Raw genomic sequence first — 18,817 nt, 5'->3', positions numbered from 1 at the left:
CGTGTCAGCCATTTTGCAGGTTCCCTGACAATTTTTACGACCTGTGCGCATCTCCCAGCCGGAGAAAAATGGTCCTGCTGGGAACCTGCAGGCCACTGTTTAGCATGAGTTTACAAACCTTTGCATTATTGGAATTTAGACGGCAATCTTGACCCATGTCTGCGTCTCACACCTCTTTGGCATGATGTCTATTTTGGCGTGAATCAGATTAGGTATTTAAAAGTTGCAACCTGGCATGTTTGCCTTGAACTGGCATGAGGAGGTGAGTGCTTCTTGCGGCGTGCGAGGGATGTTGCAGGCAGGCCCTAGAGATGCCTGGTGGCCTTTTTCTTGATGCCTTCAGGGTTTGGCCCATTGACGAGTGACGGTAGCCCGCAATTGCAATCTCTCTGGTCTTCCAGGCTCCCAGTGACGACCTAGATGGGATGTCCTTGGCCTCCGTGCACACACGTGTGCAGCAGATCACAGATGCCCTCCCTGTCTGCCTGGGCAGAGCAGTTCATTAATTTCAATGTGGACCGTGCACAGGAGGCAGCTTGGGCTTTCGGCTTTGCATCTATTGCTGGGATCCCGAATGTGCAGGGAGCAGTGGATGGGACACACATTGTCTTGCGGGCCCCCATGCAGGGCCGCAGCAATTTTTGAAGCGTAAGGAGATCTACTCCCCGAACGTTTAAATGGCCTGCGACCATCGGCTCAAGATCACGCAGGTCGATGCACGCCACCGAGGCAGTGTCCATGACAGCTTTGTGATCCAGCAATCGGACATCCCTGAGCTCTTTGAAGACCAGCCCAGGCTCCCAGTTTGGGCGACTCGGCGACAAGAGTTACCGGCTAAAGTCATAGCTGATGACGCCTGTGCGGAGGCCTGAGACCGAGGCCGCAATGTGCAACAATGAGGCCCATGCAGCCACCTGCCCCATCGTTGAATGGTGCATTGGCCTGCTAAAGATGCGGTTCTGCTGCTTGGACTGCTCTGGTGGGGGGCCCTCCAGTATGATCCTGTGCGAGCTTCACGCATAAGCATGATGCACAACATCACCGAGCAGTGGGGAGACCAGCCAGAGCAGGAGGAGAAGCGAGAGGGCACTCCACCACGTGAAGAGCTGGAGGAAAGACAGCGGGTGGCGATGGCAGGTGTTCGGCAGGGATGCGCAGTGAGAGACGCTTTGATTGCATCCCGCTGCACCCAGCTGGTGCTGTGCCGTGAGGGGGCGGCAACCAACACACACCCGACACACCCCAGGAACAAGTGCAGCCACTATTCCCCCTCCAAACCTGAGCCCTCAAACCACCAGATCACCCTTCCCCTGCTCCTGTCATCCCACCACCCTTTCCCCCAGAAGCATCCAACACTATTAATGTGCCTGGGCTGGCAATGGTTGCAAGTCTTGGTTGAAGGCTGGAGGACAATGATGACTCACTGTTGTGCACACAGGGATCCTGCCCCTGGTGCAATTCAAGTCAGACTCCTCCCTGTACTCCGAATGCTGCCATCCTGGCCCAGCTAGCTGTAAGCATTAGGAATACATGTATCTTCGGCAAGAGACGAGGCGGGGGGGTTAGTGGTGGGGGACACTTGCAACAAGGACATGGTGGATGTTGGGGAAGGTAGGGCAGGCACTCTGAAAAATGGGCTGAGTCGGCTACGCTCAACAGACAGCACCTCTATGTTTGGGAATCAGTAACACTAAGCTGTGGGGGGTAAGGGTGGGGAGGAGGGGGGGAATCAGAGACACATTAGTCACAGCATAATGTGCAATAAACAGTTTATTGTGCTGTTAACATAAATGATTACCAAACCCTGATTAACGCTGACCTTCCCCCATGTTGCCTCTGATGAAATACAACTTTCTAACTTTGTGCTGTCTCCTGCTTCTTCTAGGTGCTACCCCAGGATGCACATCAGAGATGGAGGATGCCCCATTGCTTGTGATACCCTTGGTGGGTATCCCCTGGGTGGTTTGCAGACAGCACTGTTTTGGTGCCTCCCTGTTCATCTCGCTGGCTCTGAGATGCCCTGGTGTGAGGAAGGGGAGAATCGGAAGGTCTCTGGACATCCAGGATCAGGGATCTCCTGGGTGGAAGGCTGCGGCATGGCCTCAAACTGTTCTTTCTCCTTTGAGATGCCCAGAGGCCCTGGGGCACTCCATGGGATGCCAGGGCAGCTGGACTGAGCTCCAGAAGCTCTGGCATCACTTGGCTCTGCCAGTCCTGGAGGCCCAGATGCGTCTACCAGTGATGTGTGATCCCTCAGCCCTGGCCCTGAGACTGGGCCAAGCTCCGGAGTCCTTGTTGCTTGCTCTTGAGGTGTCTAAGCAGTGTTTGAGATCCGTGCCAAGCGTAAGCGTGATTCCAAGAGGAATGCTAACTCACCCTTGCTGCTCGCAGAAGGTTGTACATATTTTTCTGACTCTGCTGGCCGGAGCGTGGTGTCAGGCTCCTGGCGTTCACCACTTCTGCCACCTCCTCCCGCAGTTCCGGGCAGATGCACCCCTTGCGTAATGGCCCTGCCCGAGGAACACACTATGACGCTTCTTTCTACAGCATCTAGCAGGTGCTCCTGGTCTGACTCCGAAAATCTGGGAGCCGGTTTCTGTGCAGCCACCTTTGTGGTGTGGCTGTCTGTGTGTCCATTCCTGCAGCTTATATACAGCTCAGGCTTATTAGGGGAGTACAGGTGCAGCGAATGTGGCCAGTCAAGAGCCAGTTGGAAACTGTGAAAGTTTTTGAAGACAGCATTCAGTTGAGTGTCATTCATTGCTCAGGATACTGATTGGATGTCATTCAATACATGGCTGTGTCCAGGGGGGGTGCAATACTTAGGGCTCCCATACAAGAGAGGGAATGATCACAAGCTGGGATTGTGCATGTCAGCACAATGCTAGTTCTCTGCAGGGCAGCAGTGAGGACAGTATGTTCAAGGGATGGAGGGATTGTGTTCCCTCTTTATCTGGATCCATGGGGGCATGAGGTCAGCTGGCAGCCATATCTGCGTGTGGGGTGAAATGGGAGAGTTGTGATGAGGCCAGCGATGTGTGTTGGAGGGTTGTGGGGGCCAGCAATGAAGCCAGCGATGTTTGTGGGGGGTTGTAGGGCCATTGATGAGGCCAGTGAACACACATCGCTGGCCTCATCACAACTCTCCCATTTCACCCCACACGCAGATATGGCTGCCAGCTGACCTCATGCCCCCATGGATCCAGATAAAGAGGGAACACAATCCCTCCATCCCTTGAACATACTGTCCTCACTGCTGCCCTGCAGAGAACTAGCATTGTGCTGACATGCACAATCCCAGCTTGTGATCATTCCCTCTCTTGTATGGGAGCCCTAAGTATTGCACCCCCCCTGGACACAGCCATGTATTGAATGACATCCAATCAGTATCCTGAGCAATGAATGACACTCAACTGAATGCTGTCTTCAAAAACTTTCACAGTTTCCAACTGGCTCTTGACTGGCCACATTCGCTGCACCTGTACTCCCCTAATAAGCCTGAGCTGTATATAAGCTGCAGGAATGGACACACAGACAGCCACACCACAAAGGTGGCTGCACAGAAACCGGCTCCCAGATTTTCGGAGTCAGACCAGGAGCACCTGCTAGATGCTGTAGAAAGAAGCGTCATAGTGTGTTCCTCGGGCAGGGCCATTACGCAAGGGGTGCATCTGCCCGGAACTGCGGGAGGAGGTGGCAGAAGTGGTGAACGCCAGGAGCCTGACACCACGCTCCGGCCAGCAGAGTCAGAAAAATATGTACAACCTTCTGCGAGCAGCAAGGGTGAGTTAGCATTCCTCTTGGAATCACGCTTACGCTTGGCACGGATCTCAAACACTGCTTAGACACCTCAAGAGCAAGCAACAAGGACTCCGGAGCTTGGCCCAGTCTCAGGGCCAGGGCTGAGGGATCACACATCACTGGTAGACGCATCTGGGCCTCCAGGACTGGCAGAGCCAAGTGATGCCAGAGCTTCTGGAGCTCAGTCCAGCTGCCCTGGCATCCCATGGAGTGCCCCAGGGCCTCTGGGCATCTCAAAGGAGAAAGAACAGTTTGAGGCCATGCCGCAGCCTTCCACCCAGGAGATCCCTGATCCTGGATGTCCAGAGACCTTCCGAATCCAGCGGGGGGGGGGGGGGGGGGGGGGGGGTGTGTGTGTGTGTGTGTGTGTGTGTGTGTGTGTGGGGGGGGGGGGGGGTGTTGGGGGAGACAGGGGAGGACTTGTGGGAGCCAGTGATGAGGCCAGCGATGTGTGTGGAGTTTGGATAACAGTGATCTGGATGCTGGGATGTCTTTTCCACGGTCTCCCAGTGACGTGCGCATGTGCGTGTTCCTGCTCATCCCACCAATTTCAGGCTCTTTGGCCCCATTCCGAATGTTTAATGATTTTCACGACTGAAGCTCTGTGGAGATTTAGGTGAGAAGCTGAACTGAGAAAACAGTCGGGAGTTAGAACAGTTTTCTGGCCAATTCAGCACTTTTGGAAGAATCACGGCCTAAGTCTCTAATTCACAGTGGTAAACTGCTCTCTGAGACTCCTGGCTTCACGGGAAAAAGACCACCTACAAACATTTCCGCTCATACTTAATCAGGGGACGGTAGCAATGTCCCCACCCTGCAGCCTCCCTCTTATCGAATGGGCCCCAGCCGAAGCTCTGGAAGCAGTTACCAATGATGGAGCTATTTGAATTGGAGTTGCTCAGGTAGCCATAATTGATGAGCACAGATATCTGGAAGAGTTAAAGTGCTGTCGGAGGTTATAGAGATAGGTAAAGACAGCACATGGAGGGATTTGAAAACAATGATGAGAACTGTAAAATTGAGACATTGTTTAGCTGGAAAGCACTGTATGTCAGTGAGCTCAGAGTAATGAGTGAACAATTTATCACACAGGCAGCAGAGCTTCGGGTGACATCAAGTTTACAGAGAAATTTTTTAATTTGTTCATGAGATGTGGGCATCGCTGACTGAGCCAGCGTTTATTGTCCATCCCTAATTGCCCTGGACTAACTGGCTTGTTAGGCCAGTCCACAGGGCACTTAACAGTCAACTCATCACTGTGGATCTGGAGTCACAGGTAGGCCAGACCAGGTAAGGAACGCAGATTTCCTACCCTAAAAGGACATTAGTGAATCATATGGCATTTTACGACAGTTGACAATGGTTTTGTGGTCACTTAGACTTTTCATTGCAAATTTCTGTTGAATTCTGATTGAAATTTGGAAGGGTGACAGGGGTAATCTTTGCTACTGTGATGGAAAATAGAAATAGATCATCTCAATAATGGTACAGATATGTGATCAGTGACTCACCTCAGGATCAAATATGACACCCAAACTGCAAACAGTCTCATGTGTTGGCCAATAGATGGCCAAAGTCAGTAGCAAAGGAAAGACGTTTGTAGTGAGGACTAAAGACAACAGCTTAAGTTTCCCCAAGTTTCTGATTATCTGGTACTGGATACATTGCGAGTTCTAAAACAGAATCTGCACTTTGCCATTATGACATAGGAACATGCACCTTGCCATTATGACATCAAAAAGACGCATGAAGCTGTTTATTGCCATGGTAATCGCGGGCCATGAGCTGGGCTCTGGTGACCTAGATTGGGCCTCCTTCTTGGGTTGCATCTCACTCTAAATGCAGTATCATCTACAGCCACATTACGGGTTTTTGTTGTGACTGTTAGTGGTTTTCGTAGACTGATCAGTAAAAAGCAAAACTTGGTATCAGAGGGGAGACGAGGAAACAAATGGCAACCTGTACCATCTGAAAGGCAGAACTTCCCTCAACTGCAAGTTCAATACCTGACAAATAGATGATGGCTGCTGTGCACGGGTTCCTGGTAGTCATTTTTAGCTGTTGTGGGTTTTGGTGGTCATCACCAGAGAATGGTGGGTGATGAAAGTTACAGAGAAAGCTGCCAAACCAACAGCTCGCTGCTGGCAGTGACGGCAAGTTGCGAGGGAACAGCCCCAGTCTCAACCTTTTTCAGTGCCAGCATGCAGCCGGGAACTTGCAAAACATATCCCTGATTTCCTGCCTAAGTGCTTGGATAATGGTGTAAGTGGGCATTAGGATATTTTCTGTAGTGTTCTCTGCATAGTTGCAGTGGTACAAGACAGTCAATCCTATTATTGTGGTTATTTTCCAGAGTAATGGGTTGGAATTTTGTAACTGAAGGTTTTGCTCCATCTTTGAGGATATTTCAGATGGGGGACCTATGAAAATCAGTCATGCTTTCAAACCAAGGGAAGCAATCTCTCCGCTCATCATCATTTGTATCTTTCAACATCTATTTTCACTCCAAGACAAAATTCATTGTAAACATATAAAATATATTAATTACTAAAGCATTTACTTTAGTTGATCTTTTAATAAAATACCTAAAATAAAATAGATGTGAAGGAAGGTAATTTTGGGAGGGAAGGTAGCACAGTGGTTAGCACTACTGCATCACAGCGCCAGGGACCTGGGTTCGATTCCTGGCTTGGGTCACTGTTTGCGTGGAGTTTGCATGGGTTTCCTCCGGGTGCTCCAGTCTCCTCCCACAGCCCAAAGATGTGTGGGTTAGGTTGATTGGCCCCTTAGTGTCCTGAGATGCATGGACTAGAGAGATTAATGTGTAAATATGTAGGGGATGGGGGGGTAGGGTCTGGGTGGGATTGTGGTCGGTGCAGACTCGATGGGCCAAATGGCCTGTTTCTGCACTGTCTGGTTTCTATGATAACTATACATTTCTGGTAACTACACATTAAGATTGAGTTGGAGCTGATCACTGGTTTGAGGTGATCAATAATTGATTTGAAAACTACCTATATGTTCAAAAGAAATCAATTCCACAACCTCATTCTGCAGGTGAAGAGATTCTATATTCTATTGTTGTTCGAATTAACTTGATAGATTACTCAAAATCAGAAAAAAATATACTTTCATGCCCTCCCTGTTTGTTTCCCCAATGACAGCCCTCCTCATCCTCTCGACCTTCTGCCTTTGACTACACCATCCTCCTCTAGCACCACTTTTTGTGGTCTAGGAGAATCTCTCTGCTCTAATCTACTTCTAATCTACTTGTAGCCAGAGAATCTCCGACAATAGTTTCTCTTCTCATCCACCCTGCACTGTTAGCTCTGGAGTCCCCCATGGAACTTTGCTTGAATGACTATTTTTCATCTAAGTCCTGAAGAGCTTTCCCCATTTCCCTTCTTGAGAACCTCAGAGCAACGGCGTTAGCCATCACTATGATATATTTCTGTGAACCAATGTTGTTACAACACAGGCTTCCCTATTATAATAGTTCTTTTCAATCACAAATGAGATTAGGTGGGGGCGGGGATGTGGATGGGATGGGGGTGGAATGGGGTTGTAGGGGTGGGGGGGCTGACGGTGTTGTGCTTTATTCCGTTTTTGTTTAAACTCCACTCAAAAAGCTCTGTCAAATCTGGCTATGAAAAGGATCACCCTTCTCATCAGAATACAATATTAATGAACAAGTTTTCATGCCAAGGCAAACTAACTCTATTGTAAACTTTTAAAACATTGATCAATTAAGACTTTAATTTTGCTGATCATTAATGAAATATAATTAATAGATTTACAAGGTTAATTTTAACTATAAATACTGAGTACCTCCTGAATCCGTGATAAAGGTGGAGCTTTCACTGCTGTGTCAGCAACTGATCTGAATCAAGGTAACTACATTGAAAAGAAAACAATTCCATCATCACATTCTATAGGTCAAATGATTCTACATTCTATTATTATTCAAATTAGCTTGATAGATTGTATAAATCAGAGTGAGCTCAAGCATGAAGAGAAAACAACTTACTACTGTCACACTCTGTAGAATGGGCCGCACAGTGGCACACTGGTTAGCACTGTTGCCTCACAGCGCCAGGGACCCGGGATCAATTCTGGCCGCAAGAAATTTGTACATTCTCCCCATTCCAGTGTGGGTTTCCTCCAAGCGCTTCAGTTTCCTCCCATAATCCAAAGATATGCAGATTATGTTGATTGGACATGCTCAATTGCTGCTTAGTGTCAGGGGGATTGGCAGGGTAAATATGTGGTGTGGCAGGGAGAGAACTTGGGGGGGATTGTCATTGCAGGCTTGATGGGCCAAATGGCCCCTTTCTGCAGTGAAGGGATTCTATGAGTATCATTCCTCTATAAATGATGTGATATCCCTTTTCCTTTTCTCAGCAGTTCCACAGCCTTCGACACCGTCAGCCTCACCATTTTGCACCAATACTTTCCTTCCACCAACATCTCTCCTGTAGTCCAACAGAATCTATTTGCCCTTGCCCAGATCAATTTCCTATGTAGTTGGAGCTTTAAAAATATCCTGCATTGATTTTTGTCTCATCCTACGCTGTTGTCTAGTCTCCCCAGAAACTTGCTTGTCCTTTCCCTATTTCTAATCCACATGCTGCTGGCCTTTCCCATTTCCCCATAGTACAGCCTTCAAGAAATAGTGTAACTGGTTGTTGTGGTGCAGCAGCAGCAGCAGCATCTCATAAACAACCCCTTTAAACCGTTCATTTTCAAAAGAAATTGGGAGAGGGAGATCTTACTTCATTTCCGTAAAGATTTCCCTTCAGAAGTGTTGATCAAAACCAGTCACATTTTCAAACCTCAGACAATTTCTCCTTGCATCATAATATAGAACTTCCCACACAGATCATTGACTCAAGACAAACGTTACTGCAGATATTCACAATATGTTAATTCAGGAGGAATTGAATTTTCCTGATCTATTAATGATACAGTGGGAGGAATTTAATAAGGGCAGCTCGGGCCTCGCTTCTGCCACCAAAAGTCAGAGGAAAATCATTTCACATTTTCACATCAATGTTCTCAATCTGTCCATATGCTTTGACACTGTTGATTGCAAAACTCTCCTCCAACGTTTCCCTTCTGTCAAAACCTCTCTTTGCCGGCCAGAAGAGACTCTCTGCCCAAGCATCGATCTATTTGCTATGCCATTGTAGCCGGAGAATCTCCCGCATTTGTTTCTCTTCTCAAACTGTACTGTTACTTCTGGAGTCCTGATGTGGAGATGCCGATGTTGGACTGGGGTAAACACAGTACGAAGTCTGACAAGACCAGGTTTAAGTCCAACTGATTTATTTGATAGTAAACTCACAAGCTTTCGAGGTTCCCCTCTTCGTCAGGTGAATGGAGAGTTCTGGCCTCAGACAGAGCATATAAAGCACAGACAGTTTACAGATTACTGATTAGAATGCGAATCTTTACACCTAACCTGCTGTTCAAGTCTTAAAGTGGCTAACAATGTGAGTGGAAGGAGCACTGAGCACAGGCTGAAGAGATGTGTATTGTCTCCAAACAGTACAGTGAGGTTTTGCAAACCCAGGCAAGTCATGGGGGTTACAAATAGTGTGACATGAGCCCAAGATCCCTGTTGAGACCGTGCTCATGTGTGCGGAACTTGGCTATCAATCTCTGTTCAGTGACTCCACACTGTCGTGTGTTGTGAAGGCTGCCTTGGAGAACGTTTACCCGAAGGTCAGAGGCCGAATGCCCATGACCACTGAAGTGTTTGCCAACAGGAAGGGAACAGTCTCACACTCCTCAACCACCTCATACACCAGCTTTACAGCAAACGCTGCACCCTGGAAACTAAAATGGAATACATATTCTCAACTTGCGCTCAGGACGCAGACCAGCTGCGAAACTCTGCCAAGCAGATGAGACAAAGAAACTGCACCACCTACATGCACACCAAGAACAGGAAACTTGAAAAACTCGGCATCACCACCAGCAACAACCAAGCTTCCCCAGCCACCACAGTAGAAAACAGCACTGCCGCAGGGAGGTCTATTGTTAACTTGTCGGACTACACACTTCAACCAGATGAAATTGAAGTTCTCAGCCGAGGGCTCAATTTCTGCCCCACCACCAAACTGGGCCCCATCAGTCTCGCAGCAGACAGAGAAATTCATCAGGCGAATGAGGCTGCGGGAGTTTTTCCAAACCCCAAGAGGCCAACAGCGAACACAATGAGACAGCCAATGAACCAGAACAGCTGACAGAGAGATCTGCAGTGCAGCAACCTAAGAGGAAGGAGTCCAATTGGACTCCTCCGGAAGGCTGTTGCCCTCGACTGGACATGTACACCCAAACCATCAGGAGGTGCATTAACACCAGATTCATCAGTTGCACTCACAAGACAGCCCCGAACATCACCCAAGCACAACGCAACGCCATCCACACTCTCAAGACCAACCGCAACATTGTCATCAAACCAGCAAAGGAGGGGCCATCATCATACTGAACAGAACGGATTAAAGAAGTGTACCGACAACTAAACAATGAGGAACACTACAGACAGTTACCAGCAGATCCGACCAAAGAACACACTCGTCAACTCAACACTCTGATCAAGACCTTTGATCCGGACCTTCAGAGCACCCTCCATGCTCTCATTCCACGTGCTCCCTACGTTGGAGATCTCTACTGCCTCCCAAAGATACACAAGGCAAACACACCTGGCCGTCCCATTGTATCAGGCAATAGGACCCTGTGTGAGAACCTCTCCAGCTATGTCGAGGGCATCCTGAAACCCATTGTACAAAGAATCCCCAGCTTTTGTCGCGACACTACGGACTTCCTATGGAAACTCAGCACACATGGAGCAGTTGAACGAGGGGCACTCCTCGTCACAATGGATGACTCAGCGCTCTACACCAACATCCCCTACGACGATGGCATTGCTGCAGCTGCCTCAGTACTTAATGCTGACAACTGCCAGTTTCCAGATGCAATTTTACAACTCATCCGCTTTATCCTGGACCACAATGTCTTCATCTTCAACAAGCAGTTTTTCATCCAGACACATGGAACAGCCATGGGGACCAAATTCGCACCTCAATATGCCAACATCTTCATGCACAGGTTCGAACAAGACTTCTTCACCGCACAGGATCTTCAACCGATGCTATACACTAGATACATCGATGACATTTTCTTCCTTTGGACTCATGGTGAACAATCACTGAAACAACTATATGATGAGATCAACAAGTTTCACCCCATCATCAGACTCACCATGGACTATTCTCCAGAATCGGTTGCATTCTTGGACACACGCATCTGTATTAAGGACGGTCACCTCAGCACCTCACTGTACCGCAAGCCCACAGGCAACCTCACAATGCTCCACTTCTCCAGCTTTCACCCTGAACACGTTAAAGAAGCCATCTCCTATGGACAAGCCCTCCGTATACACAGGATTTGCTCAGATGAGGAGGATTGTGACAGACACCTCCAGACGCTGAAAGATGCTCTCATAAGAACAGGATATGGTGCTCGACTCATCGATTGACAGTTCCGATGCACCACAGCGAAAAACTGCACTGACCTCCTCAGAAGACAAACACAGGACACAGTGGACAGAGTACCCTTCGTCGTCCAGTACTTCCCCGGAGCAGAGAAGCTACGACATCTTCTCCGGAGTCTTCAACATATCATTGATGAAGATGAACATCTCACCAGGGCCATCCCCACTTCTTGCCTTCAGACAACCACACAGACCACTGTTCGCAACAAACACTGTTCAGGAGAACAGTGACCACAATACCACACAACCCTGCCACAGCAACCTCTGCAAGACATGCCGGATCATTGATATGGATGACATCATCACACGTGAGAATACCATCCACCAGGTACACGGTACATACTCTTGCAACTTGGCCAACGTTGTCTACCTAATATGTTGCAAGAAAGGATGTCCCGAAGCATGGTACATTGGGGATACCATGCAGACGCTACGACAACGGATGAATGAACATCGCTCGACAATCCCCAGGCAAGGCTGTTCCCTTCCTGTTGGCGAACACTTCAGTGGTCACGGGCATTTGGCCTCTGACCTTCGGGTAAGCATTCTCCAAGGCGGCCTTCATGACACGCGACAGCGCAGAGTCGTTGAGCAGAGACTGATAGCCAAGTTCCGCACACGAGCACGGTCTCAACAGGGATCTTGGGTTCACGTCGCACTATCTGTAACCCCCATGACTTGCCTGGGCTTGCAAAACCTCTTACTGTACTGTCTGGAGACTACACATCTCTTCAACCTGGGCTCAGTGCTCCTTCCACTCACACTGTTAGCCACTTTAAGACTTGAATAGCAGGTTAGGTGTAAAGATTCACATTCTAATCAGTAATCTGTAAACTGTCTGTGTTTTATGTGCTCTGTCTGAGGCCAGAACTCTTCATTCACCTGACGAAGAGGGGAACCTCGAAAGCTTGTGAGATTACTATCAAATAAATCGGTTGGACTTAAACCTGGTGTTGCCAGACTTCTGGGATTCTCATTTGGCTCCCCGCCTCATTGTCAATCCTGTGCTGTGGGATTTTCCCTAATTTTCCTTGGAACCACCTTTGAGTAATGGGGCGAAATTTTCCCTTCTTGCCCACCATGGAAATCGTAGCGGGTGGGACATGGATCATGCGATGGAATCCAGTGCTTTCATTCTTCCCATAAATCACTTCGGCAGGAATAATGGATGTGTAGAGTATAGGGCTAACGGTAGGACTCTGAATAGTGTGGATGAACGGAGGGATCTAGGTGTATGTGTACATAGATCCCTGAAAGTTGGGAATCAAGTAGATAGGGTTGTTAGGAAGGCATACGGTGTCTTGGCGTTTATTGGTAGGGGGATTGAATTTAGGAGCCGCAGCGTCATGTTCCAACTGTACAAAACTCTGGTGCGGCTGCACTTGGAGTATTGTGTGCATTCTTTCGGATGGAGAAAGCTAGCACGAGGGGGCATAGCTTTAAATTAAGGGGTGGTAGTTATAGGACGGATGTCAGGAGTAGGTTCTTTACCCAGAGGGTGGTGAGGGATTGGAATGCCCTGCCTGCTGCAGTTGTAAATGCGCCTAGTTTGGGGGCGTTTAAGAGATCCGTGGATAGGTTTATGGATGGAAAGGGTTTGGTTTAGGTTAGAGGGTCATTGTTTTTTAACTGGTCGGCGCAACATCGTGGGCCGAAGGGCCTGTTCTGCGCTGTATTGTTCTATAAATAACTGAGGTTTTGGATTTCAGGATTTTCTGCCTTGGTGTGAGCACGGCCATCCAACGAAAAGTATTGCTCCTTGTGTGCAATACAAACGAGCCATACTGTTCACAGAGTTTATAGGGAAGAAGGAAAGGATGGGGTGCAGAATGTAGTGTTACAGTCATAGCCAGGGTGTAAAAGAGTTAGAGTATATTTTGAAAAGCATAGGATGAGAGTAAAATATATAATTAGAGGGCATGCTGGGCACAGCTTGCAAGAAGTCGCCACACTCCAGTGCCATCTTGGATCTATCTGATAAGATATGATAGAAAACATTTGACAAAACCAAGGTGAAAACTTCAGTGTTCATTTTAACTGACTGTAGTGATTTAAATGCTGTTTGGAGGGAACAGGATGATTTGGACAGAGTTCATTTGAAATATCAAGGGCAAGTCACAGTTTTCTTCCTCCTCAGCTGAGCTGGTGAAAGGAGAGTGTCATGCACTGTGGCCGATGGACTCCTTTACTGGTGTTCCACAAACTTGATGAAGGTCAAAGGATCTTCCATGCTTTTTTAGATTTGGGTACTGACTAGAGTTCCGAACCCGAGGATGTAGCTCCGAACAAATTAGCTGTGAAGAAACAAGGATAAATTCTGGTTAATATAAATTTGATTGTATGTTGTGAGACAATAAATTTCTGGAAGATGTGCCAACATAAAAAAAATAAACAGATGATAATCAATTGACCGAAAGAACTTTAAAGATTTCCATTACTTTAATTAAGAATATAAAATGATTCCTGCTTTTTTTTGTACATTTGCCCATCTCAGATAAATTACTGTTAACACCTTCTGGTAAATCAAAGAAGCTTTTCCGTCCAACTGATATTTTGTTAATGACCTTGATCAGTGTATCTTGAATGGAAGATTTGGCTGCTTTGTGATGCCTTTGTTATTTTAACCTCATTATATGCGGAGAAACCAGGAAATTCAGAGCAGTGACAATGGGATTTCAGTCCTATTGTCATATGGATTAACCACAGTGCCCAAACTAATGAGTAGTCACATAGAGCCATAGAGGTTTACAGCATGGAAACAGGCCCGTTGGCCCAATTTGTCCATACCGCCCTTTTTTAAAAACTCTTAAGATAATCCCAATTGCCTGCTTCTGGCCCATATCCCTCTATACCCATCATAACTATCTAAATGTTTTTTAAAAGGTAAAATTGTACACGCCGCTACTACTGCCTCTGGCAGTTTGTTCCAGACACTCACCATCCTCTGTGTGAAAAAATTGCCGCTCTGGACATTTTTGTATCTCTCCCCTCTCACCTTAAACCTATGTCCTCTAGTTTTAGACTCCCCTACCTTTGGAAAAGAATTGATTTGGCACATTTGACTGGTCCTAAATAATGTCACTTTAATCATAAGAACGGTCCAAGCTGCAGTGTAGACATTATGATGTTGTTAGTGACACAGGTTGTCTATTGCCTGTAGGTTGGAGTATTTGTCAAATGAATGTGGAGCTATCAGGCTAATAAGCTGCCAGCCTATAACAAAATTGAAGTGGAGTAGTAGCATCATTGTTACAGTTGTTGAAAGTGCCCAATTTTGGAAATTGCTGTTAGTCAATGAGATTGTGAAAAAGATATACGTCTGAGAAATACCAGCCACTTTTCGACCTATTCAAAGGTGCATGTTAATTAGTCATGTGGATACATAATGTCCTTTGCAGAAGGGTAGACAGGACTTGCATGAAAGTAGCACACAAAAAAAATTTGACTCTCCAGTGACCAGTAAGCCCATGCTGGTAGGTGATGGAATGTATAGGATGATTGAAATATCCTGTGTATATTTGATGTGCTGATTGAATGTGTCCAATTTTGGCAGAGGGCAGGGTAGCTGATGCGGAGCTGGCCCCTAGCCCAGGAGATTGGTGCTGGATATTATTGGCATTTGCACTGGCTTGGCTGATTTCTGGTGAGTTATACTGGAAGTATCAGCTGTGGCTTATTTGTTGGCACACCAAGTCTGAAGGTTCTGGGTTGAAGCCCCACTCCAGAACTTGAGCACAAAAATAAAAACTAACAGTTTGGTAAAGTAGTGACGGAATGCTGCACCACAGGAGGTGCCAAATTCTGGATTAGATGTTAAACTCGGGCCCAATCTATTCTCCCAGTTGAATGTAAAAGATCTGAAAATACTATCTGTCACCCCATGAGATTTGCTTAATCCTCCTACTAGCAACATTCTGAAGGTTACCACTGACCAGAAACTGAACTGGACTAGCCATATAAACACAAGGGCTGCAAGAGCAGGTCAGAAGCTAGGAATCCTGCTGTGAGTTTGACCTACTTTTGACCTCCCAAACCTGTCCACCATCTACAAGGGACAAGTCAGGAGTGTGATGGAACATATTCCTGGATGGTCCTTACCTGGATGAGTGCATCTCCAACAACAGTCAAGAAGCTTAATACCATCCAGGACAAAGCAGCCTGCTTCATTGGTACCCCTTCCACAAATATTCACACCTTCCACCACTGACAGTTGCGGCAGTGTGTACCATTTACATGGTGCACTGTAGGTTCTCACCGGGACTCCTTAGACAGCATGTTCCAAAACCATTTACATGACAATCTAGAAGGACAAGAGCAACAGATAACCTGGGAACACGACCACCTGTACATTTCCCTCCAAGTCACTCACCACCTTGACTCCGAAATATGATGTGGAATTGCTGGTATTGGACTGCGGTAGGCGCAGTAAGTAGTCTTACAACACCAGGTTAAACTCCAACAGGTTTACTTGGTAGCATGAGCTTTCAGAATGCTCGCCCTTTATCAGGTGAGTCCCACGTGGCCCAAGTTATTTTGCTCTGCAGTACTTTATGGTTGTGGGGCATGTGGGTGGGGAACATGTCAGTTACACACTGATGAGACTTCTGGGACAGACACATCATCTACTCCATCCACAGTTTTATTCTGCCATTTATTTTGGTATTAAAACAATCATTATCCAACTTCTATCTCTAATCTTCTCTATTTCAGTTGTTGATTAAATTGATAACTGCAGAATTTTTTTTACCATTATATTTTAATGTGTCACCTGGAGCTCAGAACTATAAGAGAGCCTATCAAAGGGAATTTCATTTATAACTGCTAAGTGAGGTGCTTGATGAAAACATTGATTTTTGGTTGTAACTTAGCTCATAAAGCTTGAAGATGTTATAATCTATTTGAACTACTTCAAAGAGCAGGTCTTGCAGTGCAATGGTAACATCCCTACCTCAGAGTCAAATCTGATGCCAAGACCTGTTGGCCATGGAGGGAATGTCCTTTGGCGTGGTTCGATGGGCCAATATAACAGCCTGGCAATCCTAACACCATCACCCAAAGGAGAAAAGTGCACATGTGTGCAGCTTCCACTTAAATACAAAATGTTTACAATTGTTAAGGAAAAGAATCTAAATTTAGAAGTATAGCTTTGATATGACCAGCCACGTGAAAACCTATTTAAACGCTGAAAAAAAATCTGCGATGCAACGTGCTTTGTTACTGAAGATGTTAAGTCACAATGCCATAACAAGAATGAATTGAGGTTATAGCTTCACCTTGTGGCCAAAGTCTCAACAACACCGCAGTTACCTGTAAAGTTGCAACTTGGCAAGGAAGTCTGAAGTACTGACTGTATTAAGCAGCTTAAGTATATTACAGTCTTGACAGCTCACACAGCAGTCTCTGGAACCCTTGTACAAGGTAGAGAAAATAACATTATTTTATGTCTGTCAGCTCAGAGGAATATAGTAAGAAGCTTCACAACACCAGGTTCAAGTCCAACAGCTTATTTGGTAGCAAAACCCAGTAGCTTTTGGAGCGCTGCTCCTTTGTCAGGTGGGTGGGAGTTCTGTTCACAAACAGGGCACATAAAGACACAAACTAAATTTACAAAATAATGATTGGAATGTGAGTCTTTACAGGTAATCAAGTCTTAAAGGTACAATGTGAATGGAGATAGGGTTAAGCACAGGTTAAAGAGATGTGTATTGGCTCCAGCCAGGACAGTTAATGAGATTTTGCAAGCACAGGCAAGTCATGTGTGTTACAGATGGTGTGACATGAACCCAAGTCCCCGGTTGAGGCCGTTCTCATGTGTGCAGAATTTGGCTATCAGTTTCTGCTCAGTGATTCTGTGTTATCGTGTGTCGTGAAGGCCACCTTGGAGAACGCTTACCCGAAGATCAGTGGCCAAATGCCTGTGTTAACCTGGTGTTGTGAGACTTTGTACTGTGTTACCCCAGTCCAATGCCGGCATCTCCACATCACAGCTCAGAGAAAGTCAGTGTTTTCAACATTTTCTGTTTTTAATTTCATATTTCAACATCTGCAGCATTTCACATTTGTCCTGATAATGTGAGGTGATTCTACCATTTCTTCAGAGGTACGTGCTTGTAATTTTGAGAAACCTTTAAATGTTTTCAAATTTAGGGCAAAATGCCTGATAGCATTATCATTGAAACAATAAAGTATTCACGAGATTTATGATGGAGATCTTTAAGATTTTCACTTGCAATCCTGTTGATTGTTGGAAATCATACCAGCAATTAGGGATTAGGAATTTGCTTCTGCTGGAGACAACATGAAGCTGATCAAGTTTCTGAGCCCACTGTCATGTGTGACTGGAGGCAGGGTCACTTGTGAACAATCAGATTGGGAATAATTCTGATGAAAGCTCATCAACCTGGGACATTAACATCGCTTCTCTATCCACAGATGCCGTCTGACTTGCTGAGTGTTTCCACCATTTTCTGTTTTCGTTTCACACTATTGTTTTACCAGAGTGTCCATCGTGGCCACACTGACTCCAATTGTATATTTTATTTACAAACAAAGTTCAATTGTTACCTTACCTATTTTTCTCCTCATTTATTATTTCTTCTGAAATAACGGGCGGACTTTCACGACCTCGCGCGCCTGTTTTCGCGGCGGGGAAATGTCGTAATATCGGGCGCGAGGCCGCGAGCAGGAATGAGGCCGGTTTTCGCGCCCGTGGCGATTTTACGACACTTGGAGTTCCACACGGTCCGCCGTTGGCCTGAAATGGGCGGCAAGATGCTGCTTCCCATTTATTTAAATAATGTTTTCCGTGTGTTCAGCGAGCCCAGCACTCAATATCCTGGGCTTGCTTTGCCTTTATCGCCTCACCAGGAGAAGTTATGTCTGGCGAGGAAAACACCGGCTCCCCATGAACGGGGGAAACAGTCACGTTCGCCTCGTCGGTGGAACCGGCCATCGGACGGTGTCAAGATGGGGCGGGGCTTACTGGGAGGGGCGGGGCTTACTGGGGGCAGGGCTTGCTGGGAGAGGGCGGGGACTACTGGAGGCAGGGCTTACTGGGAGGGGCAGGGCTTACTGGGAGGGGCGGGGCTTACTGGTGTATACCTTACCGGAGGGGGCAGGGTGTACTGGGGGGAATGGATTACTGGGGCGGGGGGGGGGGCAAGGCTTAATGGAACAAAGGAAAAAGAACAAAAACAGCCTGGGAAACAGGCCCTTCGGCCCAATGAGCCCGCGCCGCCGTTTTAACATTACCAGTCCCCCCCTCCACCCATGACCCTTATCTATTGTTTTATGGCATTCCACATTGAGGGAAACTAATTTAGGGACAATTTATTATCTCCAATCAGCCTAATAGCACATCTTTGGGGTGTGGGAGGAAACCGGAGCAACTGGAGAAAACCCACGCAAGCACGGGGAGAATGCGCAAACTCCCACAGACACTGGCCCAAATCCATGTAT

The 18,817-nt window shown here is 46.9% G+C and overlaps 1 protein-coding gene and 1 long non-coding RNA gene across 2 annotated transcripts in view; both read right to left on the bottom strand.

Annotated features, from left to right (window-relative positions):
• The window catches only part of LOC145345360 (uncharacterized), a 79,007-nt gene extending 69,810 nt beyond the window's left edge, over positions 1-9,197 (bottom strand). Inside the window, exon 1 of the mRNA XM_080193177.1 lies at positions 7,630-9,197. The gene's annotated coding sequence lies outside the window, so the exon portion shown is untranslated. The remainder of the gene's footprint in view (positions 1-7,629) is intronic.
• Positions 9,198-12,295: 3,098 nt separating this feature from the next.
• LOC145345436 (uncharacterized) lies at positions 12,296-18,320 on the bottom strand. The gene is made up of 3 exons (XR_013887063.1): positions 17,929-18,320; positions 15,458-15,659; positions 12,296-13,653 (listed from the first exon to the last, which is right to left on the bottom strand). It is a non-coding gene; the product is annotated as an uncharacterized LOC145345436 (long non-coding RNA).
• Positions 18,321-18,817: the final 497 nt, after the last annotated feature.

The sequence above is a fragment of the Carcharhinus amblyrhynchos genome, chromosome 7 (assembly GCF_965287045.1).
Source record: "Carcharhinus amblyrhynchos chromosome 7, sCarAmb.v2.hapA, whole genome shotgun sequence".
NCBI classification, from domain to species: domain Eukaryota; kingdom Metazoa; phylum Chordata; class Chondrichthyes; order Carcharhiniformes; family Carcharhinidae; genus Carcharhinus; species Carcharhinus amblyrhynchos.
Note: the sequence above shows the minus strand (reverse complement) of the source record. Positions and strands in the feature narration are given on the sequence as shown.